Source organism: Sus scrofa, chromosome 18, assembly GCF_054392235.1.
Source record: "Sus scrofa isolate SSC_HxYL_T2T_F1_AM1 chromosome 18, Sscrofa_HxYL_maternal_Yorkshire_Landrace_v2.0, whole genome shotgun sequence".
Classification (NCBI taxonomy): domain Eukaryota; kingdom Metazoa; phylum Chordata; class Mammalia; order Artiodactyla; family Suidae; genus Sus; species Sus scrofa.
In genome coordinates this window covers 49,023,281-49,050,680 of record NC_139400.1, presented here as the reverse complement: position 1 = coordinate 49,050,680, position 27,400 = coordinate 49,023,281, and the positions used below count along the sequence as shown (strand labels likewise).

Genomic DNA, 27,400 nt, shown 5'->3' with positions numbered 1-27,400 from the left:
TCTAAAGAAGTCAGTTTTGAATGACTACATTATGTCATCTCATATTTCTATAAAATATCACTGATCTGTTTAAAAATCAGTGTTGGTGGTATGATTATTTTGTTAATTTTTTAATTGAATATTTTTGTTGAAATAGTATTCCCATGCAGTTACGACAAAAAATACAGCTCAATCTCATATATCCTTTACCCACATTCCTCCAATGGTAGCGTTTTGTAAAACTATAGTATAATATCACAACCAGGATACTGACATTGATAAAATCCATAGATTTTATTCAGATTTCCACAATTTTACTTGTACTCATTTGTGAGTATATTAGCTTCTATACAGCCTTATTACATTGGGTTTCTGTATCCACAACCACATTCAAGAGAGTGAACAGCTTCATCACCACAAGACTCCCCCATATTGCCTTTTATTAACAGAGCTCCCTTTCCCACCATTGCCTTCCTCTACCACATTCTGTTGTTGTTGTCTTTTGGCTGCACCTGAGGCATGTGGAAGTTTCTGGACCAGGGATCAAACCTGCACCATAGCAGAGACCCAAGCCACTGCAGTGACAATGCCAGATCCTTAACCCACTGTGCTGCAAGGGATCTTCACATTCTGTTGTTCTTAAAAGAACAAGTCAGATTTTTTTTTTCATAGTTAGCTTTTCTAGAAGAAAGAAAAATAGCTTATTATGTAAACATCAATAAATGTGTTGATAATATGTTTGCTTCTTGAAATTTTCATGGTTATTTGAAAATCAGTAGCAATTTAAGGGACAATCTGTAGCAGCAGTAGGGTATTGGAAAGAAAGTTGGGCTTGGACTCCAAAGACCCCAGTTCTGTCAACTGATTAGCTGTGTGGCTTTTGGCAATTCCCTTACCCTCCTAGAACTTCAATTTTATTCCATAAGATGGGATAAATACTCACTATGTTACTTCAAAAATTCTATTCCATAATTGATGTGGAAATGCTTGGTAAATTGTTCCACAAATAGAGATTGCCGATTTATTTTGTGCTGGAGCAATTATGTGACTTTTAGGTGGATAGGCACTAATGCTCTTTCTATTTCACACTTTTTTTCCTCTCTTTGGTGCACTTTTTGTTTTGGTTTGTTTTTATTTTCTTCCTTTTTTCCCTCCTCCTTCTTCGTCTCTTTGATGATCTGTCTATCTCATTCTTAGGCCTCCTACCATGCCTGCACTTGGAGTTGAAAATATGTTAAATCTTGTCTTTAATGGTGTTGTATCTTTTTGTGGACACAGTGGCAGAGAGGTCTTTAAAGGGATTTGATGAGGATGCTTGATTTAATGTTTTCCATATTTTCTATGTAGCAAGACTGTCTTTGTCTTATATATTTAAATTTCTAGGGTTTATTTTTTTCTACTTAAACCCAGTTGAGTTTTTCCATGATTTGTAATATTACAGGCAAGATAACCAAAACCATAGATTTTCACTTGAATCTAAAGTCTCCATTCTTTTAAAAAGAGAATGAACAAGCTTTTGAAAGAAAAATATGAATACTATAAGGAATTTGACTTAGTTTTAATGTAATTTACTACTCAATTTTATGATAAATATGTTAAGATCATACACAATGCTAAATTTTCCAACTTGGTCCTTTATCATCTCCTCGGAAGTGTAATCACTTTTATATGTTTTTGTGTCTTTCTAGGCCTCTTTTTTTTTTTTTTTTTCATTCAGAAATGAAATGTTTTGGGAGGCTAAAAAACTTGTAAATACCATCATACTATAAGTATTAGTCTGCCTCTCTTTTTTCTTTGTCTTCTAACAGTATGTACTGGAGTTCTTTCCATATTGGGTAGATCTACTTCTCTATTTGTAATGGCTACATGGTATTCTGCAATATAGACATTCTGTAGTAAGGACAAACCACAGTTTATTAAAGGATGAATCTTAATATTAGTGGTTTTTTTTTTTTTTTTTTGTCTTTTTAGGGCCACACTCTCGGCATATGGATGTTCCCAGGGTAGGGGTCAAATCGGAGCTACAGCTGTTGGCCTACACCACAGCCACAGTAATGCCAGATCTAAGCTGTGTCTGTGACCTATACAACAGCTCATGGCAACGCCGGATCCTTAACCTACTAAGTGAGGCCAGGGATTGATTGGGTTCATTAAGCACTAAGCTATGACTGGGGAACTCCTTAATAATAGTTTCAACATTGAGTCTAACATTGAGAAAAATCCCTTTTAGATAACTCTATTGTGACCAGACAGGCCTAGGACATACCTCACTATCAAATGCCTTTTGTTTAGGTATACTTATCTTTATACTTTGCCCGGGTAGGGGGCAGATTGCTTGGGTGATTTCCTTGGCAGATTAGCCAAGCTCAGGAAATAATTAGTCATGCTAGAGCCTGCTCTTATTCTCCATGGCGTAACACCATTGCATGAGTGTCACTAGATTTTTAAAGTGTTTTCCTAATTTATCAATTTAAAATTAGACCTGCTACCTTGTGGAGTCTTGTTTTCTCATGTGCAAGGAGCTTTTAATTTTTCTTTTAGTGGATCTTAGTGCTACTTTAGTTTCACCAGGAACAGTTGGATAAGCACTCTGAGCCATGCAGTGAAAGATTTACTTCCTGTCCTTTCGTCACCATGCAACTGAGGATGCTATATTGTCATCATTTAATGAAGCCAGAGGTAACTGGTTTATGTGAAAATAGACATAGAAGTCAGATCCTAAAACCAGTGTGTAAACTCTCTGCAGGCAGGGACTCGTTTTTGTTTTGTTTTGTTTTGTTTTTTTAATTCACCATTATATTCTCAGCACAGTACATTTTTTCCCGCACTGCAGGTACTTAGTAAACATTTGTTCTAGGAATGAATGCTTTCTTGCCACTAAGATAATTTCTTGAAACTCTTTGATAAGGGCAATCTGACAAAGAACAGAGCAGCAGAAAATTCTTTCAGTTCAAGCTCATGAATCATTAGGATGATTTATTCCAAAAATCTTCAAAAGCCACTAAAAAGTTGAAACCCTCTTCTCACTTCCTAAATAATACTGTTGGAGGATTCAGGTGAACTGTCATAGCTAGGAAGGTTTTATAGCTGCCAATTCTTAGCTAAGAAAGTCTTTTCTGTTCTTTTTTTGTGAGTAGGTGGGTGCCAAAATTAAATATGAAATAATCATCTGTTGAAATATTTCTTTGCAAAAAGAACATTGTCAAGGTTAAATTTCATCATATTCTAAGTATAGTGAGAATTATTTGAGATTTTTCAGCATTAATACTGGTCAGAAGCATGAAAAGTTGATTGTCTCCATTTTTCTTCTACATAATTGAGTTCTTCCTCTTGGAAGCAGACTTTCTTTTACAAAATGTAATGTAGTGAAGATAGGCTATAGAGATGGACGACTGGAGGAAGTTTGGAGATGTTATGGGTGCTAGACATCCAGGAACTGCTATGAATTCCAATAAAGTCCTTAGGACAAACTGGAAATGAGGACCAAGTCCCTTCATATATGAATGATTAAGCATTGTTGAGTTGGCTGAAATGTGAAATAGTTTGTATGATATATTTATTCATGTAGTAGAGTTAGTGATGGTTCAGTTGTAGGTTCTGAGGTCAAAGTTTGGCTTACTAGCTCTTCACTCAGTAATGCTACCTTTTGTGATTTAGGAACCAAAAAGTCAGCTTAGCCGGTACAGAAGTCGGTAAGGCCAGAGTGGGTAGGCAGTATGGGATCTGTGTCTTTAGTGTTTAATAGAAACTCTGGGAACGACCAGCTCACACAGTGAAGACAGTGAAATGAGCCTTCAATCTTCGAATGATTTGGAATGTAGGTACTTTTGAGTCTGGTCCAGCAAGAGCCTATCAGAGAAAGCCACAGCTTCTAAGGTTGCAGTAAGACATCCAACATTGTTTCCCTTAAATGCATACTAATAAATGCTCTAGGATTTGAAGTGGCATATCTGAAGTATTCTAGTATAATGATTAAGAACTCTGTGTTTAAAGTCAGCTTACTTGTCTTGCAACCCTGACTCTGTGACCTTGAACTAATAACTTAAACAAAGAGAAAGTAAAACCCTCCCTAAGTTTCAGTTTTCCCATCTGTAGAATGGTGCCTCCTTATTGTGAGGACTGAAACGTGTAAACACATAAATTGCTTAGAGTAGTGCTTGGAGTACAATAAGCTCTCAAGAAATGCTGACTATGATTCTAGGGACAATTCTTCACCTTTATTTGATTAGTAAGCTATGTCATCTCAAAAGTGTTGCTATTCATTGATCAGACAAGAGAGGTTATAATAATACATCATCTTTCTGAAACTGTTTCACAAATCTAGATCTCAGCTAAGGAACAGGAAGACCATGTGTCCTTAGGATCATTCCAAAACTCTAGCCAGCTGGCCTTGAGCGTTTGGTTCTAGAGAGGGTACCAAAAGGGAATGGGCATCAGGATCATGAGGTCAAGTGGCCATCTTCCTCAAGTCCCTGATTATTTCATCTGGGTGTATTCTTAGAAAGAAAATTGCTTGATCCAAAAATACCTCACACACAGACATACATTCACGTATACCTACATATTGCTCTATAAAAATGTACTAAATTATAGTTCCACCAGCAGTAAATGAGAATGTCTATTTTTTTTTTGTCTTTTTTTTTTTTTTTTTTTTTTTTAGGGCCACACTCACAGCATGTGGAGGTTCCTAGGTTACGGGTAGATTGGAGCTACAGCTGCCAGCCACCGCCACAGCCACAGCAATGTGGCATCTGAGCTGCATCCACAATCTACACCACAGCTCATGGCAGTGCCGGATTCATAACACACTGAGCAAGGCCAAGGATTGACCCTGAGTCCTCATGGATGCTAGTCAGATTCTTTTCTGCTGAGCCATGACAGGAACTCCTGAAAATTTCTATTTTCTAGGTATTATTGTTTTGGTCTTTACAATTCTTAACTGAAAGGATAATTTGATTGTTATTTTAATCATTCTTTATTTACTTACCCATCAGGTTGAACATTTAAATATTAATTGGCTGTTTGTCTTTCTTCTTTTGTGACTTACATATGTAAAACAGTTTGTTCAATAGTACATCTGGTAACAGCTTTTTCTTATCATTTTGTGTATCTTAAGAGTGGCAATCTTTTGGCTTCTATCATGCATAAAACATACTTTATGTAAGGAATGTAATTTATCTTCACATATAAAGGAAATTTTACCAATTTGTCATTTGCCTTTTATTTTTATTTATAATTTTTTTTAGACAAGTAAAATTTATAAAGTATTTACATAGTAAAATCTATTCATCTTTTTCTTTTGGGTTTCCATGTCTAGGAAAGCCTTCTCATGTCAAGAGTACATAAATATCGACCTATAATTTATTTAAAACTTCTTATGCTATCATTCTTTATATATACTTTAAAAAATCCACCTGGAATGTATTATGCAATTTAGTAGAAATCTAATCTCCTGGTCAAAAATGGTTAGCTAGTTGTCTCAGTCCCTGCTTATTGCATAATCCATTATTCCTCACTGAGCTAAAATGCTACCTGTAACATTGAACAAATTTACTCTGTAGCAAACTACCCCAAACCTTAGTGGTTTAAAACAACAATTCATTATGGTTCATGAGTCTCTGAATCAGTTGGGCATTTCTGCTGACCTGGGCCACATTTGACTGTTTGAACTCACTCATGTGTCTCTGGTTAGCTGGTTGCTCAGCTGGGGACTGGATGGCCTAGGATGTACTTACATATTTGGCCTTTGGCTCATAATTAGATGGGATGATTGTGCCACATGTCTCCCCTGGTCCAGTGGGCTGGCCTGGCCTTATTCACATGGTGTCTACAAATCCCACTGCACAGGTACTCTTCAAGCCCCTGCCTGTGCCATGTCTCTAATTCCCATTGGGCTTGACCAACCCAGATCAAAGGGCTTGGGAGATAGATTCTGCTTCTTTATTGGAGGAGTAGAGAATCATGGGTATTTTTACAATCTACCCCACTTCCTTTAACATGTACTAAATTATTGAAATGTTTTAAAAGATGTTTTTTTTTCAACCATTCCTAATCCTCAAATTTAGGTTTTCTATACTTTTTACTTTGAAACTTAAATTTTTTTCATTAAAATTTTATTAGTTCCTAATTAATTATGGTCTATGGACTCTAAAGATAATTTCTCTCATAACTAGTTATGTTTGTCAAGAATTGTTTAAAGCAAACAGAGCATCTGTGCCGCTTAAGGCTAGTGAACCTGCCTGAATACTTGCTTGTGTGCTTAGCTGTGGTCAGTTGTTTTGGGAATGGGACCTGTTGTCCAGTTTCCTTATAGGTCCCTACTCTAGCCCTGTCCAGGGTGGGCTTCATGGGTGTGATCTGTGTCATCACAGCGCTGAGTGTTTGGTTGAATGCTCTGAGCCTCTCAAATAATGTAGGTGGTCTGGCCCCATTGGGATACTAACTAATTACTAATGAGTAGAACAAGACAATTGGGAGTTAAAATACAGGACAAAATTCAAAGACATGATAGTTTTATTACCTCTACCTCCAAACCACCTCTAAGTTTCCCCAAAGATGAAGAAAAGGGGATGCAGTGGGTATCAGTGAGCCCCTGTGAATAGCTCAAAGATTTCTTTCGGGAAAGGCGTCTCCATTAACTGACACAGAAGTGACAAGGGTTGTCTCATTTAGGAATATCATCTGGCAATTAGTTGTCTCTAAGCATGTTGTGAGTGACAGCCTCTTTTGAGATTTCTATCCAGCGGGTCACTGGCTTTAAGATCACCATGAATAGTTATGAATTTTGGTGCATGCAGATGTCAGCCAACCACTTTTCTCCTTTTTTTTTTTTTTGTCTTTTCTAGGGCTGCACCTGCGGCATGTGGAGGTTCCCAGTCTAGGGGTCTAATGGAGCCGTAGCCACTGGCCTACGCCAGAGCCACAGCAACGCAGAATCCGAGGCACATCTGTGACCTACACCACAGCTCATGGCAATGCTGGATCCTTAGCCCACTGAGCGAGGCCAGGGATTGAACCCACAACCTCATGGTTCCTAGTCAGATTCGTTAACCACTGAGCCACGACAGGAACTCCTTTTTTTTTTTTTTTTTGTCTCCTGTTTTTAACTGCAAATTATTTCTTGTATTCTGTATTTTTCATTGGATTGGAACCCCAAAATCACATTGCCGCATTATCATTTTACTCTTAGTAGCATGCCTTTCCTTTACAGTATCTACCTACTTCACACTAAACTCCACTAGGGGCCATTTACCGAGGTCATCCTATGGCTGAATCAAGGAGAGGGGACCAGGACTATCACTCTGGGAAAAGCATCTTGTGATTCTTACATGGGAAGGATCTGATTTCCTGTGAATGAGCATTTTCCAGTTGCTCATCACAAATTCTAGAATTTTGGGGAAAAAAAGTCTTCTTTTTTGAAAGAACTTTAACCTTTACTTCTAGCTCTAGAAGCATAATGTTGAAAGAAAGTAGCCATGTCAAGATTTTTTTTTAGTAGTTAGAAACCTAAATTTCCTTAGTTGGGGTTATTGGAATACTGCTTTTTCAACCACCTTAAAATATTTTTGGACAACCTAAGAAAGTATGGGAAGAGAAGGGAAATTCATATTTTTTGAGCATATATTGAGTCTGAGGCACATTTCATTTATGGTTTTAATATAATCATCTTATGATGATGGCATTCTTGTTTCCATTTTATGGATGAAGAATTTGAGACTTAGAGCAGGGTTAAGCAACTTGCTCAGTGTTAGATATTAAGCCATCTATTCCAAAGTCCATGCTTTAGCATGTCGTGGCATTTTTACTTTAATTATTTCCAGGTGGGACATAGGCATAGGTTTTCTTTAGCAAAACTTCAGTCAGGTTGAAGAAAAAAAGAGATTTGTGCAAAATATTTGTATATATTCATGGTGTGTAAATGTATATACTCATGACCATCCAATATTCATTGCATATACATCTATTAGAAAGTAACAACATTTTCTGGAGAGTTACCCAAGATGTGTATTGTGTCTGAGACTTGAATATCAGAGGAAGAGGGGACTTTGTTAATTTAACTGATACTGAAATTCACTTTCTTTGCTATCAAATGCTAATGCGTATTGCACTTGGCAGAAAAGCTTTGGAAAATAAATTTTCTTGCATGTTATAAAATTTTTCATGCACATTTGTTTGTCAAAGCAAGACTGGTTGAATTGAAATAGAGGAAATTTAGATTTACCCTATGGTTTGGCTTGTGTTTTGAAGCTTTTGTGTATACTGAGATTTTTTTTCTCTACTTGAACACTAACCCTCTGTTGTAACAGAGGAAAAGTGTTTACTAATCCAAAAGTTTAATTGTGTCAGATGACATATGTGTGATGTAATGACTGATAATCATTAATGTTTTAGAAAGGCACTTGGCTGATTTTTCTCTTCTACAAAACAGAGGTTCTATTAGGCATAATTTTAAACAGAGATCCTGTGGTTTGGAGTTTGCTATTTGTTGCTTTTTCTGTACTTAAAACTTCCTTCCACTCTGTTTATTTTTGTGGTATTGATATATAAAATCATTTTAAGTCACACAGAAATCTCAGAGCTTTCTGGTCTGTGACTTTTTAAATGAGCATGATTTTTGCTGATAACACAAAGGACTATGTGATGAAGCCATTCAGAGGCCTACTTCCTTTTTGCATTGGCAAGTAAAAACAATATGCTGAAAGACTAAGAAGGAAGTATGGTAATGATTGGTGCATTTGTTGATGATTTGGTGATGTTGCTACATTTGTTTTCCTTATAACCTCTTAAGAGCTAAGAACTTCTTCTTCCCAAGGAGATAGAATAAACAGATCATAAAGAAAGCACAGAAACTTTTAACCATATGTTCTGCGATGAATGAGAGTGATGAGTTTGAAAAAAAGGATGGGATGGTAGTAAAAAAGTGGAGTTTGTATGTTTTCACCCCACATTTCTATTGTTGGATATTTATCTACGAAAATAGTTCTCAAAAGAAAAAGAATACACTCATCAAGTTGTTCATTTACTATATTAATCATCTTTGCAAGAAATTATGAATCAGCTTTCCATAGTTGATAAATAATTAAGTTTATTGTAGTATTATCATTTGATATGATGCCATTGCCTCTCATTATTTTATCTCATTTTAAAAATTGGAATAATATAAAACTTTTAAAAGAATTGAAAAAATCAGGTTAGTATTTGGTAGGTTACAAATAATTAAATAGATGTGTCTATAATAGAAAAGTATGCAAAGAATTGGAAGGAATAAAAAAACTTGAAGATGATGTACATTTGTTTTAGCTGACTTTAAATTCTTAAATAATTTCATTTAGTATTTTTGTGATCATAATTTCATCAGCATGAAAAAATTTTCACAATATGTGACTGTACTTAACACTACTGAACTGTATATTTAAAAACAATTAAGGTGATAAATTTTATATTCTATTTTACCACAATGAAAAAATAATAACTTTTTGAAAAATGGGTTATGGTCATAAACTCCTGGTTTTCTGAGGAAAATATTTCCTCTCTCCTATATGTGCCCTATAAACTAACTTCTCTAGTCTCCTAATGTTTAGAGCTTTGGATTATCACTCTGTATATGAGTTAGTTTATGCCTATTTACTCAAAAGAGAGCAATTAGATAACTGGATGGTATGCTTGAAAGAGTGTATGGATAAAGAAGGGTGTAGTTTGCTCTGTCTGACCCTAAACTCGCTAGGTCATCAACCAAACTAGAGAAGCATATAAGCTCTCTCAAAATGATGTAAATTTTTCTTCATCCAGGTCAGAGTGCAATCTGGAATGTCATTTCCAAGGTGTGTTTCTTATTAGTACATCACTGATGTGTTTGATATATGTGTGTGACTGTACACAACCATAGCTCAGCAGAAACATAGTCAAGCCATAAATATAAGCCATATATGTAATTAAAAAATTTTCTAGTAGCCACATTAAAAAAAGTAAAATGAAATAAGTGAATTTAATTTTTATACTGTTTTTTATTTAACTCTACACATCTAAAATATTGACATTTCAATATGTAATCAAATAAAATATTAATGGGATAGTTTATATTTTTTTAATAGTAAGTCTTCAAAACATGATTTAAAAACATGCTGTAAAAACACTTGCAGAACATTTCAAGTGCTGATAGCCACATGTGGCTAGTGTCTGCCTTAGTAAACTTTACAGTTGTAGCTACAGATAATTGTCAACTCATAATTTTATATTGTTTCTTGCCTCTTTTCTGGATTTTCTTCTTTCCTTTGATCCCTTTAAATTCTTATTTATGATAAGACTATCATTGACCCAATGATTTTCACTTAGTAAATGTGAAAAGCAGGCAGTGGAAAGCACTTAGATTGTTAGGGGCTACCGGGAACCGTTGCTTACATAAACCATGCCTTCAGGTATTGTTAAAAAAAAAGCATCAAATTTTATGTCAACAGCCCTTAGGTTTCAGCTTTCTCTGTGGGCGTGTCACTTAACCTCTCCAATCCTTGGCTTCCTCTCTTTCATCTTTGGATATCCTTAGAACTATTTTGAGCAGCATCAGCATGGTGCTTATCTTAAATAAAATTCTCTATAAATATTTATTGTGCTATATAATGGTTAGGGCAAAGGATTTAGAATATTAAGTCTCCATCACTACAGAATTTCAGAAACAAATAGGGCCTTTGAGGTCGTCTAGTGCCAGCCCCTAGACTGGGATGTGATTCTTGGCCAGTCATTGTTTGTTTGGTGGACACTAATGATGGTGATCTAAGTTACAGAGCTTTGTGAAACTGAATTAGTTTTCAAACAAAATATAAGTGCAAAGTATTATTATAAGTTGGAGTTATGCTTCACTGGATTTAGTTATATAACACTAATTGATATTATGGCAGTTGTACATAAATCAAGGGGAGAATAGACCTATCGGTATATAAAAAACATTCTACTTCTAATATCTATCTGGTGTGCTTTCCTTCCCTGGGGCATATTTGTTTTTTTTTTATAAATTGAAGGCATACTTCTTTAGTCTTCATGTTGTTCAATCAGTATTAGAATTTTCTGCTTGCTAGTGTTAGCTTGAACATCTCCCTGGATTGTAAATTCAATATTAGAATTTTATTTCGGCAAATTTACCAGATTCCGAAATGTGATCTATTTCTGATATAAAGCATTCTAAGGCAAAAGCAATTAAGATACTGTCTTGTGATAAAACTTCATTCTATTTGTTGTTTGATCTTTAAAAAAAATTAGTCCTCTGACATATACTCAGAAGCAAGATATTTCTAATATTACAATAAAACAATTAATGGGTCCATCATAAGGAAATGAGAATCTTATCTTTTTGTGCCAGTGATGAGAGAAAAATATATAAGTGGCCTCCAATTATCTGTAATTGTATGAGGTTTTCTTTCATTTATGTTATCTACCTTCCTGTTTAACCCTATCTAGCACAATTGTTCCTTTTGTATTAGTTTTCTGTAAATGGAGTTCTGAATGGTTTGAATTGTGAATTAACAATGATCATAATCTCACAACCCTTTTCTCTACCTTCCTTCCCTTCCCTGCCTTTCTCTTTCTCTTGTAAAAGAAAACAAATCCCATTTCCTAGAGAGATTATTTTATGATCTTTCTTAACAAAAGAAAAAGATGTATGGTCTTTATAAGCGTATTTATGAACTGCTGAATAATCTGATCAGTCCTGAGATATATTTCTCTGAGTATTAATAAGTAGAGGGCTAATAGTGCTCTGAGTGTTGCATGAAAGTATGAAATGTAACCAAGGATAAATTGAGGTGATGTATTTTTTTAAAAGATATTTTTGTGAGGTCTAGCTATATATCCAAAAACAAGGTGGTAATAGGTTAAAGCAATTAAATCTAATTAAAAGGATTGAACTTTGAACATCAGACTTTAAGTGGGTTTAAATTTATTATCACTGTACCTGGGAATCATTAATAAAATATTTTGCAGTAAAATCAGCAGATATTTATCTTTACTATTTTACCTGAAGATCACCCCATATTGTTGTTTTAAAGTTTCCTTTTATATGATTTCCAAATATCTTATAGCAGGATATTGGATTTCAGGGAGATCCAACCACCTTTCCCACCCAGATATTAATTCTCTGCCTCCCTCTACCCTCATCTAAGACTGGCTTATTGCCAGCACTTAATAGTCTTGTTCACCTGGTTCCCTAGCTAGGATCATTGGCTCAGAAGTCATATTTTTGGAGATGTTTTTCCTAGGGAAATGATAGATTTTCATGGGGCCATCTTCCTCCATCTTTTATCCCACCTTTGTGATTCAAGGTAAAAGTATGTAAGAGGCTTGGCCCTTGCTAAGTTGAGGCCATAGACTCAAGGCAACTCAGGGAAACCCACAAGGTCCCCATCCTGGTCCCAATCCTTCTAGTCTTAATGTATTAGTTACCTGTCAGACATATTAGACAAGGTGCTTATCTGTAGTTTTTCTCTGTTTGTTTTTGTCCTATCTCATTCCAAGACCTTTAGGGCATCCCTGTTGTCTATCCAATTAAATTGAGACCTCTTACTCTGACATTCAAAGGTCTCTGAAAAGTGGAACCCAACTTCTTCTAATGCTAACTCCTATTTCTGCAAAAACTACTTGCCAGCCGAACTAGCCTATCCTCTTAAATGAAACTCTATTGATGTATAATTTGCATATTGTAAAATCCACCTATTATAAATGTACCATTTAATGATTTTTAGTAAATTTATAGAGTTGTGCCATTATCACCACAACCCAATTTTAGAACATTACTATTATCCACCAAAGCTCCCTTGTGTCCATTTATACTTGGTCCCCTCTCCCACTCTTAATACCAAGAAACTGTTGATCTACTGTCTTAGCTGACCTTTTCTGAATATTTCATATAAATAGAATTACACAATAAATCATCTTTTGAGTCTTTTTTTTAACCTAACATAATATTTTTGAGATTCATCCATGCTGTAGTGTGTGTCAGGAACTTTCTCCTTTTTATTGCTGAACAGTATTCCATTGTATGGATATACCACATTTTGTTTTGTATCAGTTGATAGACATTTGGATTGTTTCCATAGTCTGCGAGTGATGCTGCTATGAACATTCATGTACATGTCTTCGTATGGACACATCTTTTGTTTTATCTTAGTAGATTATTAGGAGTGGAATTGCAGGGTCATATGGTTAATTTATGTTTAACTTTCTAAGAAATCACAAACTGTTTCCCAGTTTGTGTTGTATCATTTTATATTTCCATCAGCAATATATGAGGGTTCCAGTTTCTCTACATGGTTACCAACATTTGTTATCCTTTTTTTTTTTTTTTTAAGCTACAGCCATTCCAGTGGGTGTCTCATTATGATTTTAATTTGTATTTTTCCTAATTACTAATGATGTTGGGCATATTTTCATTTGCTTATAGACTATTCTCTTTTTATCAAACTGACCCTGTGCATTTCTTCCATTATGCCTGTGCTTATGCTGTTCTCACCACCTGAATCTTACCTTTTTGAAACGTTTCCTTATTTCATCCTGCCACTCCCAGTTGTATGTGATCTCTCCTTCCTTTAAACTTCAAGGGCACTATGATTAAACCTCTGTTGTGATAACTACTTATGTTATTCTGCCTGATATTATGGTTACTTGAATACTTGCCTCTTTTCTCCCAGTGATCCATAAGCTTTTGTATGACTGGGGCAGTTCCTTTGTCCATCAGTGCATAAAACAGTGACATACTAGGAGAAGTACTCCATGACTGCCAAATAGATCTGTGCATGTTAGAGAAGAGAGGCTTCAGTAGTTAGAAATACAGGCAGGAGTTCCCGTCGTGGCGCAGTGGTTAACGAATCCGACTAGGAACCCTGAGGTTGCGGGTTCGGTCCCTGCCCTTGCTCAGTGGGTTAACGATCCGGCGTTGCCGTGAGCTGTGGTGTAGGTTGCAGACGCGGCTCGGATCCCGCGTTGCTGTGGCTCTGGCGTAGGCCGGTGGCCACAGTTCCGATTCAACCCCTAGCCTGGGAACCTCCACGTGCCGCGGGAGCGGCCCAAGAAATAGCAACAACAACAACAACAACAACAACAAAGACAAAAGACAAAAAAAAAAAAAAAAAGAAATACAGGCAGATAGGCTAATTGGGCTCAGTTTCACTTCTGCATTAGCCAGAATACTTCCTGTCTCACTTTGTGAGGATCATTCTTTGAGTTATTTTCATGTTCCCTGCTCTCTTTAGGGCATGGATTCCAGTACTGATCACCTCAAGTGATTTATTCCCTATACCATGAGTCCCTTATTATACTCTTTGGGAGGCCAACATCAGAACACTGTCTCTATTCCTGATGCCACTTGAAATTCATGCCTGAAAACTCATTTACCTAAAATCTTAGCTTCATCTAGGTCAGTCACCTCTCCCCTTTCTCTTAGTCAGTCAGCATTCTCCTCGAGCCCGCTACACACCCCCTCCCTCTCAGGAGATGCCTTAAATCCTACTTTTCCAGTAAGATTGAGACCATCAGTTAGATCTCTCTCATGGTCTCACCAAGCCTCTGGAAACTTATCCTTCCTTATCTTCCTTCCTGTGTCAAAGGATGAGCTTCCTTCCTATCCTTCAGGATCCATCCTTCACTTAACCCTTTTGACCTTCCACTAGCTTCTGGAATATAAACTTACTAGTCATTTATTCTGGTTCTTATATTTTTTTCTCTCTCTCCCCTCTCTGTTCTTTCCCTAAAACTTATAAACTTGCTGAAGTCTATGCGAACATAGACCTGTCTTCTGAAACTTTTTTTGGTGTTCCTCTCCTAGATGAACCATTCTCTCCATCCTTTTTTCTGTCATGCACTTGTCTCACAAGAACTTTCTGCTTTTATTTTCTCTACTCTCTCACCTCCCATTTCATATATCCATCCACCTTTTTTCTTCCATTGAAAAAAACCCCACATAATATGAACTCAGTTGTATTAACAGATTTTTGAGTAGACAGTATAGTTTTGTTAACTGCCTATATATACATTGTTATATAGCAGATCTTTAGAACTTTTTCATTTTGTGTGACTGAAACTCTATACCCATTATATAGCAACTCCTCATCACCACCACTCCCCCCAAACCCTTGGCAATCATCATTTTACTTTCTAGGAGTTTAATTACCTTAGACATTTCATATAAGTAGACTCATACAATATTTGTTCTTCAGTGATTGGCATAATCACTTAGCATAAGTCTTCAAAGTTCATCCATCTTGTTACAAATAGAAGAATTTTCTTCATTCTTATGGCTGAATAATATTACACTATATGCATATGGCACATTTTGTTTATTCATTCATCTGTTGACATTTAGATTGTTTCCATATCTTGGCTACTGTAAATAATGCTGCAATGAATATGAGAGTGCAGATACATTTTCAAGTTCAGATACCACTTCTTCTGAATAAATATTTGGAAGTGTAACTGCTGGCTCATATGGTAGTTCTATTTTTAATCTTTTGAGGAAACTCCATACTGTGTTCTACAGTGGCTATACCATTTTACATTCCCACCAACAGTGTACAGTGGTTCCAGTTTCTCCACATCCTTGCCAACATTGTTATTTCCTTTTCCCCTATTTCTTTTTTATAATGGCCATCCTAACAGGTGTTCATATAGAATTGTAGGAGTTTCTTATATTTGGGGGTATTAGCCCCTTATTATGTATATGATTTTCAGATATTTTCTCCCATTCCATAAGTTGCCTGTTCACAATGTTGATTATTTCTTTTGCCATGCAGAAGCTTATTAGTTTGATATAGGCCCACTCATTTATTTTTGCTTTTGATACCTATGCTACTGGTGTCATATCCAGGAAGTCATTGCCACGACCATTGTTATGATGGGGAATGAATTGAATCTGTATGTTGCTTTGGGTAGTATGGACATCTTAATGATACTAAGTCTTTCAGTCCATGAACATGGAATGTCTTTCCAATTACGTGTCTTTAATTATTTGTCTACTTTTATTTTATTATTTTTTATGATTTTTATTCTTTCCATTATAGTTGATTTATAGTGTTTATCTATCTACTTTTAATGTGTCTTATGCCTCTGTTACTCTTACCCCTGGTCTTCAAGTCCATTAAATATATTTTGGTTATTATACTACATGGTCTTACTTCCATGTTTAATTCTGTTGTGTTCTCCTATTTTTTTGAAATCTTTGCTGGGTGCCTTAAATGTATAGTCATTCCTTCTTTGCTCTCCTCATTGGCTACTCTTCCTTTTCCTACCTTTAAATGTTGATGTTCCACCTGATCTCCTTTTCTTCCTTCTGGACATACTCTCACTGTCTAGATGCTTTCTATATGAGTTCTCTACTCCCTGATGGGACATTCTGATGTTTAAGTATGTGTAAAACTCTATGTTAGGACTGTGAGTAGAGAAGTGATAAAAATTAACCAGAACTAGTCTCTACCTATTTCCATATTCAACATATATGTGTTTCCACTGGAATATCCCTTCCCATTACTCACACATGTACAAACATATTCATGACCTGTTTTATTGATTGCACACACCACTTGTGGGTCACACAACGTGAGGATAGAGAACGAACTGAGGATAGAGCAGAAAACAGAACTGAGGATAGAGCAGAAAACAGATCTGAGGACTGAGTCTGGTGGTTCTCTAGCATTTAAGGACCACTGAGAATTGTTTGCCTTTCCAATGAATAGTCTAGACAAAAATGCTATTTAAAATTCTTTTGTCTATTTTTTTTTTTTTTTTTTTTGTCTGCACCCATGATACGTGGGAGTTCCTGAGCCAGGGATTGAACCTGTGCCACACCAGTGACCTGAGCTGCTGTTAGTGACAATGCCAAATCTTTAACCTGCTGAGCCACAAGGAAACTCCTTTTTTATCTACTTTTAAAAAATATAAAATTTGACTTCTGGCTTTCTGTCGAATTTGGGAGCACCATTTTCTGCTTCTTTCTCTTACTGATCTGTAGCAGCCCTGCGCTTTCCTAATTTACTGGTTCTAGAGGTTTAGCACACCAGTTACCAAGTTTATTTGATTTATAAATAAGACCAGTGAGTGCTAAGCAGGGCCTAAATATCTTGTCAGTGGTCTATGTGAATTTGTCTTAGGACATGCGCTTTATTTATGAATCCCTTTTAGGAGTTGTTTTCTTCTCTTAGTTTCTCCAACCCCTCATAATTCATATTATTGCGTTGGATGTATGAAATTACTAGAGAATTAGATCTAGATAGCTGATATTTTACCAAATGTACCTACCCCTTCCCACACTTCTTGTGCATATATATGTTCTTTTGTTACAAAGGTTTTTGCGTTTAGAAAATAAACTGAAAGTAATTTCTAAAGCTAGACACTGTGTGATACTCCACTACTTCCATAATGATAATCTTTGATGTTTCTGAATAAATAAATATCAATTGCTCTCAAAATCCTAGCCAGAAAAAAATATGCTGTGTTAAATAACAGCATTAATATAAAATTTGGCATTGATTTAGTTGACATAAGATGAAATAAGTTATAACACCTAGAGCCACAAGAATATATTCTGTGCTAACAAAGTTTCCTATTCTTGGGGATTTCTTCTCCCTTTTATGAAGAGCTTCCATTGATTGAAAATGAATTAAATCTTTTCTCCTTGAAGCCACTCTTGCTTAGAAAGTTTCCCTTGAAGTTAGGCTATGTAGCTAAATAATTTGGCTCAGACTATCTGAATTGCTTTTAAATTTCAGGCACGCTAGAGGCAGTATTTGCTGATGAAGCTATTTTTTGTTTGTTTGTTTTTAACTTTTGGGTACAGTGAAGTGATTTAGAAATTGCCTTTGACATTAGTATTATTTATGTAGTTTGAAACATCACATATTTAAAAAAATACTTGTGTTGGCATATTTTTAACTTAGAAAAGAAGATAAAATTATATTAGAGGTTAAATTTAGATTGTGCACGTGTAGATGCAGACCACAAAAGAATTAAAATTTTTCCTCTTTCAAAAATCTGCCTTATATACCTCTAGTATAATGCAGGCCCTATGTATACATAAGGGAATAATTAAATACAGAAATGAGGCCTACTTGTTAGCCAGAAAGGATGCCTGGAACATGTGGATAAGCTTGGGTATTTGTCTAATGTTAATTGGAATATTGGTTTTCAGTTGAAGATGCCAAATCTTCAGAAAAGTAATTGGATTTAGCTTCCTATTTAGCAAACTACTTCAAATCCCTGAAGTATCCCACATCCGAAACTAATTTTTCTTGATTGTATCAAGTTTAGTCATGAACAGAACAAGGTTGACATAGTTTTTTAATATTTAAAATATTTCTTGACAAGGTTTCAACACTGTTACCTGTCCAGAAACTTTATTGCTAGGTTCACTAATGACAGATAAAATCTTAGGTTATGTGAAAACTAGCTTAACAGCATTGTGAAACTGTCTTCTTGAAATAAACCAATTTATTCTTTTTTCCTATACACTTAATTTTTTTCATTTAAAATTTTTATTGACGTATAGTTGATTTACTAGGTTGCAGTAATTTTTGCTGTACAACAAAGTGATTCAGTTATACATGTACACACTTAAATTTAAACTTAGATTTTGATCAGATTTTAAAAAACCGAAAAATTGTGTATTCTTATTGCTATTCATATAAACTTATATGTGTGCTTAATTTAACTCCTTTAGATTTAGCCTAGGAAATGTATTTTTGTGGTAATTCTTGATTCTTAAAAATGTTATTCAGTGTACAAATATTTGATGTAATGTGTCAAAATATTTGTAAGTAGTTTAAAAATTTTAGAATGTGTATTTAGTCATTAAAATTCAGAGCTTAAGAGATTTAGTTTAAGGAATTACTCTATGAAATATTTATTGAGCAGCTACTATGTATAGGTTTCTTTGTGATTGGAAGAAGTATGTAAAAGTGTTTATGACATGATTTATAATCGTATAACCATGAGGAGCATGAATTACTTATATTGATGATAATTATACAGATAGACTGATATTACCTCTTAGTCTAGTCTTTTGCCATTGAAGATGATCACTTTAATATTTAAAAAGATAAAATTATGATTCTTAAGGGAAATATAAGCAAATGCATTATATATAATTTTTAATTAAAATATATTATCCGTTGAAAATTATTTCAATTAATTTTAACAATGATTAATAGGCGCTTTGTAGCTCAGCAATAGATATTCTAATGTATTTTTTGTTCTATGACCCATCTTGTTGGAATAAACTTATAGCCATGCTTTCCATGTAATTTTTCTTCCAGCAGATGAATACTGTACATTGCAGCTGAAGTACATTTTCAGTCTGTTTTTAGTTTGTCTTCAGGGTAGAATTAACTGCCAGACTTAACATTGTTCATTACTGTGCCCAAATGCCTGGCACAGAGCCTGTGTAGCCCATAGTAGGAGCTCAATGCATACTTGTTGAACTTGATTGTCTCGCTCCCAGAGCAGTTTACCTTTCTTCAGGGAGCTTCTGAAGGCATGCCTTCTGTCTCTGCCAGTAATTTTTTTTCTGGGACCAGGATATTATTTTGCTAACGAGATGTGCAACTTTCTAACTTGTATACTTTAGACCTATGTTTATCACTCCCACTCCTGGAGTTGAACAGTCATTACAGGTTATTATGGGCACTGCTGTTAATCCTCCTTTGCTATGATTGTGTTTTAATTATTGAGTTGTTTCAGTACTCTCTTGTCATTGTGGAATTTTTATGATCCTTTGGTACTTAAAAAGCAATTATCATCTTGAAACAAGAACAGACTCCATCATCTTTCTGGTGTTAAGTTGCAAGTGTTTGAAAGGTTTATGTTGTATATCATTTGAGGTAAATTGTTTTTTTATGTCCCAGTTAGGTTTACAGTTCTTTTAAACAAATTTTTCATGAGCCTATATTGTAGGTTCAGATGAGATACTTTATATTTCCAAATTTTGATTTCCAGTTTGACCAGACTCTCCTTGAGTTTAGCTTTTATTCTTCAAATAAAAATAATTTTCCATAAAATTTTAAAAGCTGGTGACTGCATTGCTTGATATAGTTTAATGGGGAGTGTTAGGTAATGATTGGATACCTAGGACCTAGGAGAAAAGCCAACTCACTTTTTGATATGAATTGGTTTTTCTGGACTCCTCATAGTTGACACTAGGTGATGATTTAAATAACCATTCCTCTAGCCTCTGATCAAGTACTACTCTAGATAAAATATGGTTCAATAGCAAGGAAGTGTGTGAAAAGCCAGATATTCCTACAACTCTTGGTGCCTGAGTAACCTTATAGGGTTGCTTCTACTCTCAGCCATTGTAACTTACAGCTTTGTCAAGATGGAGACTCTTTGGGGACAATGAATGATAATTTATTTAACCGTTCCCTTATTAAGACTTAGGCTGAGTTTAATTTTTTGTATTGAACATCGTTTGTTTTTTCCTAAATAAAAGTTTCTTAAGATAGACTTCCATAATAGTAATTACCAGGTCAAAGAATAGGAACTTTTTAAAGGTTTAATCTAAATTATTATATTATTGCTAATTTATGAGTTGCCAGTGCCACTAGAAGCCCAGAAAGTCAAAGACGATTCTTTAATTTTTCCCTGACAATGTCTTTACTGGAAAGTACATCGGCATCACTGTGTACAGAGCACCTTACCGGGAATTGCCAATAGAACGTGTCTATGTGGTCCTGTCGTAGAAGATTATCCAGCCCAGTTGGAGGAAGCAGAGTTGTATATGGAAATATTAGCATGAATAGCTTAAGCTAGGGGCAAGCCATGGGTTCCTTGCTTATGGCGAATTTAAAAACCAAACCAAACCAAACCCATTTTCCCAGAGAGGACTAAGAAGGAGTCAAGCACGAGAGTGCCTTTGCACTCTTATCTTATTGGGGATTTAGATAAATTAGTAGCAATTTCTCTAACTGCTTCAGGCCTGCAGATGTACAGAAGAGAAAGGAGAAATGACCAAAAAGGGTAGCAAGCCTTGATTGATTTTCAAGTGAATTATATGGTGAAATGAGTTCAAATTATACCCACAAAGATAATTTTTACAAAAATGTCTTTAAAAACAATCAGAAATACTTTCATGTACCTTTAAAAAAATTCTTTTAAGTATTACAGTAAATACTGTCATGGTAGAAAATTTGTAAAATTCAAAAAAATGCAGTACACAAAAATGAAAATGAAAAGCACCTGAGAATCCCGTTTACACACAGAGAAAGCATTCTTCTTTCTGTGTGTATACGTGTGTGCATTATTTTTAAAAATTGGGGTTATTATGTAAGAGATATGTTTGTCGTCCTTTTCCCCCTGAATTTCCTCCCAGGATTATTTTTCATGTCATTATAAATATTATTATAACATTTTATTTAATGTTATACATAGCATGGCTATGTCAAAAGTTAATTTAACCAGTTTTCTAGTCTCAGATAATTTGGTTGCTTTTACAGCCTTATTTCCATAAATAATGCTGCACTGAACCTCTTTGGAGGTAAAACTTGGTACATTCATGGTCATTTTCCCCAGATAAATTTCTGCCTGTGGAATTGCTAGGCCAAGGTCCATGAGCAAGGCCTTCTGATACATGTTTTCCTTCAGAAAGGCTGTATCAGTTTACTCTCCCTCCAGTAGAACATGAGAAAATCCACTTCATAGCATCTCTGTCAACAAGAGGAATTATCATTAAAAACAAGTCTTTGCCAGTTTTATAGATGAAAATGAAATCTTTTAATTTTAGTGTGAGTTTGTAGTGTGATGAAGCCTTGGTCTTGATCTCTGTCAACATTTGGGATGAGCTTCTTTTAGGACAAATGTTGGATGTGGAGATTAAAGTATGGAACTCTAATCCACTTCTCAGTTTCTAAGTGGTTTCATCTAGTCTGTCTTTAGGACTCATGGTGGTATCTTCTTTTATATGCGCTTTCGGATCTCAAGGAATAGGGGACTAAGTGGTTCTCGATTTGTATTACTGCTAGGTTTTCTCTTGCCTTTGGCTCCTACCAACAGCACTTTCTTTTTTTTTTTTTTTTTTTTTTTTGTCTTTTCGTCTTTTAGGGCCACACCAGCAGCACGTGGAGGTTCCTAGATTAGGGGTCTCATCAGAGCTGTAGCTGCCAGCCTACGTCACAGCCACGGCAACTGGGGATCCGAGCCACGTCTGCGACCTACACCACAGCTCACGACAACGCCAGATTCTTAACCCTGTGAGTGAGGCCAGGGATCGAACCCAAGTCCTCATGGATGCTCGTCCAGTTTGTTAATCACTAAGCCATGACGGAAACTCCCCACACACTTTTTAATGGAACATTTTACAAAACATTTTTACTTCAAATTGTGACCCTAAGTCCATCCCCTTCTCAGAATTGCCTTAGGCTTTTTCTCTCTTCCTTTCACCTCAAAAAGCCCACCACTATAGTCATTTGTTCAGTGGGACCCTAAGATCTCAGTGGAGCCTATTGACCAATCAAGATAAAGGATCTAGAGGTCAGCTTTCATTCCTGAGTATCTCAGCTTTATTCATATATTATTTTAGACATTGGGCTTCACTTAGGATTTCAATTTTTTAAAAGTTTGAAACCATTGCCCTAGTTATTCAAGTTTTTCCAAGTTAGAAGGGGCCTTTGAGGCTGCCTGTTCAGCCTCCTGCTTGTTGTATCCCTGATTTACAGCCTTTGTAGTTTTGCTTGAATACTCCCAAGGAAGCAAAGTGCTCTCTCCCACTTTTCTTTTCTTTTCTTTTTTTTTTTACCTTTAAGAAGGAGCAGCATAGGAATAAATCATCCTCATCTTCTTGATCAGATATTAGAATTGGCTAAAACAATGCTTTTATTGAAACATCTATTAGATAAAAAAAACCAGGAAACTTTATATTTTAAAAAAATAATTTTTTGTTTCTCTTGAAAAGTCAGAAGTCCTAGCCACAGGGGGCCTGCCTTCCCCCATGGTATCTTTCTGGCTGTCCTTTTCATGCTTGCTTACCTTCACCAGTGGTGTTGTCTCCTGACACTGAGCCAGAGGATCAGTTACAATTTATCAAGTTGTGCTGCATTTTTTTCATAGTATGAACTTAAAAGAAAAGGGAAATTAGTATGGGGTTTTTTTTTGCCTGCATTTGTAAAAATTAGAAAAATGAATGGTACACTAAGAAATTATATACACTTTGGGGTTCATAACACTACACTGAGTAGTACAGATCCCAGAGGGCCTATTAAATGCTATTGCCTGGGCTATAATTATTCATTTATTTAACAAATATTATTTGAATGCTGCTACATGCCAGCTCCTGGAGCTAGTCATTAAGACTTCAGTAGTTAACAGGATGGTCGTGGTCCCCATCATTAATGGAGTCTGCCGTCTGGTGGGGTTTTCCATGTTATTCCAAAACCATATGCATCTGACAGGTGTAAATGGCCATTCTAAATCACATGGAGGTGCTGGAGGAGGTAGCCAGTTATCTCCTTTTAGTTAGCAAAAAATGACAAGGAAGCCACATTTTCTTTTTGTCCTTTTAGTGGATGGAAAAGAGTGGGGGCAGTTGCTTCCCTGTTGCTCCTTGGTTTCCTCCTAAGAAAATCTGTCATTTATCTACACTTGCTCAATATTTATTGGTGACAGGGCAGGGGCGTTGGGGAAGGATACAAAATATGTCAGAAATGGTTGCTTTTCTCAGGGGCATGAGATAGGCACCCCAATAGCTGCAACAGACAAATTATTTTAAGTAGTTGTTAGATCTCAGGTCTAGTCTGCAAAGCTGTTTTAGACTTCTATTAAGAATAGTATACAACCCCCCATAAGTTTTTATTTTCTTCTAGTTTTTAATTTCAAATGTATACTGATTCAGTTGCATTTTGGCATATAATGGGCAAAAAGAGTCTTTTGAGGACTGGTTTGTGAAATAAACACAATTTATAGTATTGTCTCACTGGGAAATTCTGTCTATGGGTTTAAATACCCTACTAATAAACACATTTTTGGAATGTTGTAATTAATTTAGGTTGGATAGGTCCCAGTTTTAGAATTTCATATTCCTAGATTTATGGCATTGCAACTGACGTTATTAGTCATCTACTCCAGCCTTATGTTGGGCATTAAAATTCTTTCTTATTTAATACAATCTAAGATTGTACCAGCAAATAATTTTCATCTCCTGTGCCAATTCTGAACAGTTGGTGGAAGTTGCCGAAAATGCTGAGTTGAGAAGGATTCTGAGGTTTTATTTGGCCTCTAAGGCAAAGATTTCCATATCCATTTAACAGTGTTTGTTAAGGGCATGGAATTAAGAATGTTTTAATGTATGTCTGAATGTATGAAGGAGATTTTCTGGCTAATTGGAGTGAATTTTCACCATCAGCCTTAGAGAGAGAAGTCTTAGTACCATTTTCTCTTTCTTATGGCCAGTCTTTCAGCCAAATTCTTTAGGAACTTCACCAAAGGATTTCAGCTCAGAAAAGAGAGCATATAATGAGGACAGATGGAAATAGTGTTTCTGCTGACCTGCCACGTGCACTTTTTGAGTTTGGGCTCTTTCCTCTTTACCAAAGGTGAAGCCTGGTTGACTGTCTGTGGCAGCGTGTGCAGCTTCTAGGTCCTAGGTTCTGTGGGGATGAGGACCATATCTGTCTTTTTCACTCTGTCAAGCACATTGCCTGGTATATGATAGCTTTACTCAAAGTTTATAGAGTAAATGAATTAATACAACCCCTGACATCTTCATAAGAAATTTATGATTAACTCTTGGTCGTCTTGAGAGTTACATGGTTTGGTTCTCTGAATGATTAAGCAGGTTTTTGATTACAAATGTGATCAGCAGAAGGATGATGGATATAACCCCTCATTATGAGGAACGAGATTGACCATATCACTGACCCTCTCCCTTAGGAGACAGAGTGTGTGTGGCCAGTGTGGCCTGGTGACTTCTTACGGTGTAATTTTTAAGCTGGGCATGTATTCCATTCTTCTTTTGTCAAGCTTTGGAGCTAGATCATGGGGGTCTTTTTACAGTAGAAACCATTCTTGAACAATTAATTGGAAAAGAAAGGCTGGCTCCATGCTCTGTGGTTATTGCTTTATAAGCAAGAGGCACAGTTTGAATGCAGGCTATCTACGTCAGGGACCAGAATATTATGGTGGCTTTGCCCCTGTGAAGAGAGCTGGGATTAAAGCATTTTGTAGCCACCTTTCTGATTGACTTAATAGGGAAGAAGGTAACCCTGCAAGAGAAGCCTTTCCTAGCCTAAGGAAGCTTGGAGAAGAAATTCTGAGAACTTGCCAACAAAACTCCTTAAAGGGTTTTGATCTTTCCCAGCTCTTTTAAAAAGAAACAACAAACAAAACATGCCAATCAGATGGCAGAATCCAGTCTTTCAAGTCACAATGTGTCCATTTACTACAGCATTTAGTAGGCCAGTAATGCCTTTAGCTTAAAGTAGTTAACAGGCATAACTTGCAGTGTTACTTTTATTTTCTGCTCCCTGTAGCACTTAGCAAAATCCCATTATGCAATTGGGTATTATTAAATGTTAAAAAGTTAATTTGTTCTGCATTCCATTAAAATTGCCCCCTCCTTTTTTTAATGTGCATTGGTCCTTACATCTTGTTTAAAACCTATAATTTAAGCTCACACCATAGTAAAACCTTAAGTAACCTTTTGCCCTTTCTACCTTAATTATAGTTCATCAAACACATTATTTCAAGAAGATTGTGGCACTAGGTTAATTATTTGTTAGTTAATGAAAATATCTATCATTTAAAAAGCAAAATGTGGACTTGGAATTTTAATTAAAATTGAATATCAGTAATGAAATAAAATGTACCTTTTAATGGGGAAAATAAATTTTGTCTTGTTTACTTTCTTTTTGAAATAAGCATGTTTTAATTAAGGCCAAATAATTAAACAATTGATAGAAATGTGGAGCTTATTTCTATTTAAAATATTAAAATATTTGCTTTTTATTTTATTTTATTTTATTTTATTTTTTTTTTTTTGTCTTTTGTTGTTGTTGCTATTTCTTGGGCCGCTCCCGCGGCATATGGAGGTTCCCAGGCTAGGGGTCCAATCGGAGCTGTAGCCACCGGCCTACGCCAGAGCCACAGCAACGCGGGATCCGAGCCGCGTCTGCGACCTACACCACAGCTCACGGCAACGCTGGATCGTTAACCCACTGAGCAAGGGCAGGGACCGAACCCGCAACCTCATGGTTCCTAGTCGGATTCGTTAACCACTGCGCCACGATGGGAACTCCAATATTTGCTTTTTAAATAATTTTCCATTTAAACCCATTGTCACCTCATATAAATATGCTTAGAAATTGCAATATAGTAAAAAAAATTTGAAACCAGATCTTAATGGTGGTATGGCAAAAGCAAACTTTTTGTTGATTCAAATATGTTAGATAAATTTTTTTTCAAACTTGAAAAAATGGTGAATGAATAAATAATGAATAATTTTAGGGACTGAAATTTCCTGAGACTGTGCTAAGTATTTTAATAGCTCTCAATGCTTTATTTGGCTTATTTTATTTGATAACCAGTTTACACCGTTAGACGTGACCAGGTTCAGAGAGAACATTACAGGCAATTGCAAACTATACTCAGCAGTAGAGAGTGCCTGATATATGAGGCCCTTAGGATTACCTTGGATTTTTTTAGCCTAGAGAATTTATATCCTTATGTCACATTAAAAAAAAAAAAAAAAAAAAAAGGAGGGGGTGTGGGAGTAGCAGAGAATAGGAGTAGGTCTGGAGAATAATGGATTTTTGCAGTGTAAGGGAGTCTTAGAAATTAGGTTCAGTTACCTCATTTCACAAAAGAATAAAAAGAATCCCCAAATATTCATTGAGTTGCCTAAACTCCTCCAACTAATGAGATGGGGAAAGAACTGGGGTCTCTGTGACAGCTTGGTGGACTTGAAAGGGATTTTGGGTCAGAGACAGATCTGTATTTCAACCCTGGCTTCGCCATTAATCACCTGTGTGATCATGGGCAGATTGTTGAAGCTCTCCGAGTTCCTCTTCTATAAACTAGGGATGATTTTCCATTTTCCTCTTTTATAAAATGGAGATAATTTGCCATTTCAGGGACATGGAGTGAATTTCATGAGGTAATAGATTCAAAAGGCTAGTTCAGAGCCTGGCTCTTCTAAGTGCATAGTCATTGTGGATGTCGTTCCCTTTGCCAGGCTGGTGGTATTTTTTCAACAATACACAGCTGTTTGATAGCAGGTCATTTATGCAAAATGAGACCCTGGCTATTTTGGCCTTCAAGTCTGAGTTTGCTGTCAGTCCAGCACCAGACACGTGGGGGCACTAGTATACACTTGGCTTTGATGATACTGTTAGAAAGAGCAAGGATCCACACCTTTGTTCTGTGGCCTGTGGACTCCTGAGTTTCCCTGCTCTAATTTGATAGAGCAGCT

At 35.9% G+C, this 27,400-nt stretch overlaps 1 protein-coding gene across 30 annotated transcripts in view; it reads left to right on the top strand.

Moving 5' to 3' along the window:
* Positions 1-27,400, top strand: part of BBS9 (Bardet-Biedl syndrome 9) — a 444,711-nt gene that overhangs the window by 254,239 nt on the left and 163,072 nt on the right. The window lies entirely within an intron of this gene.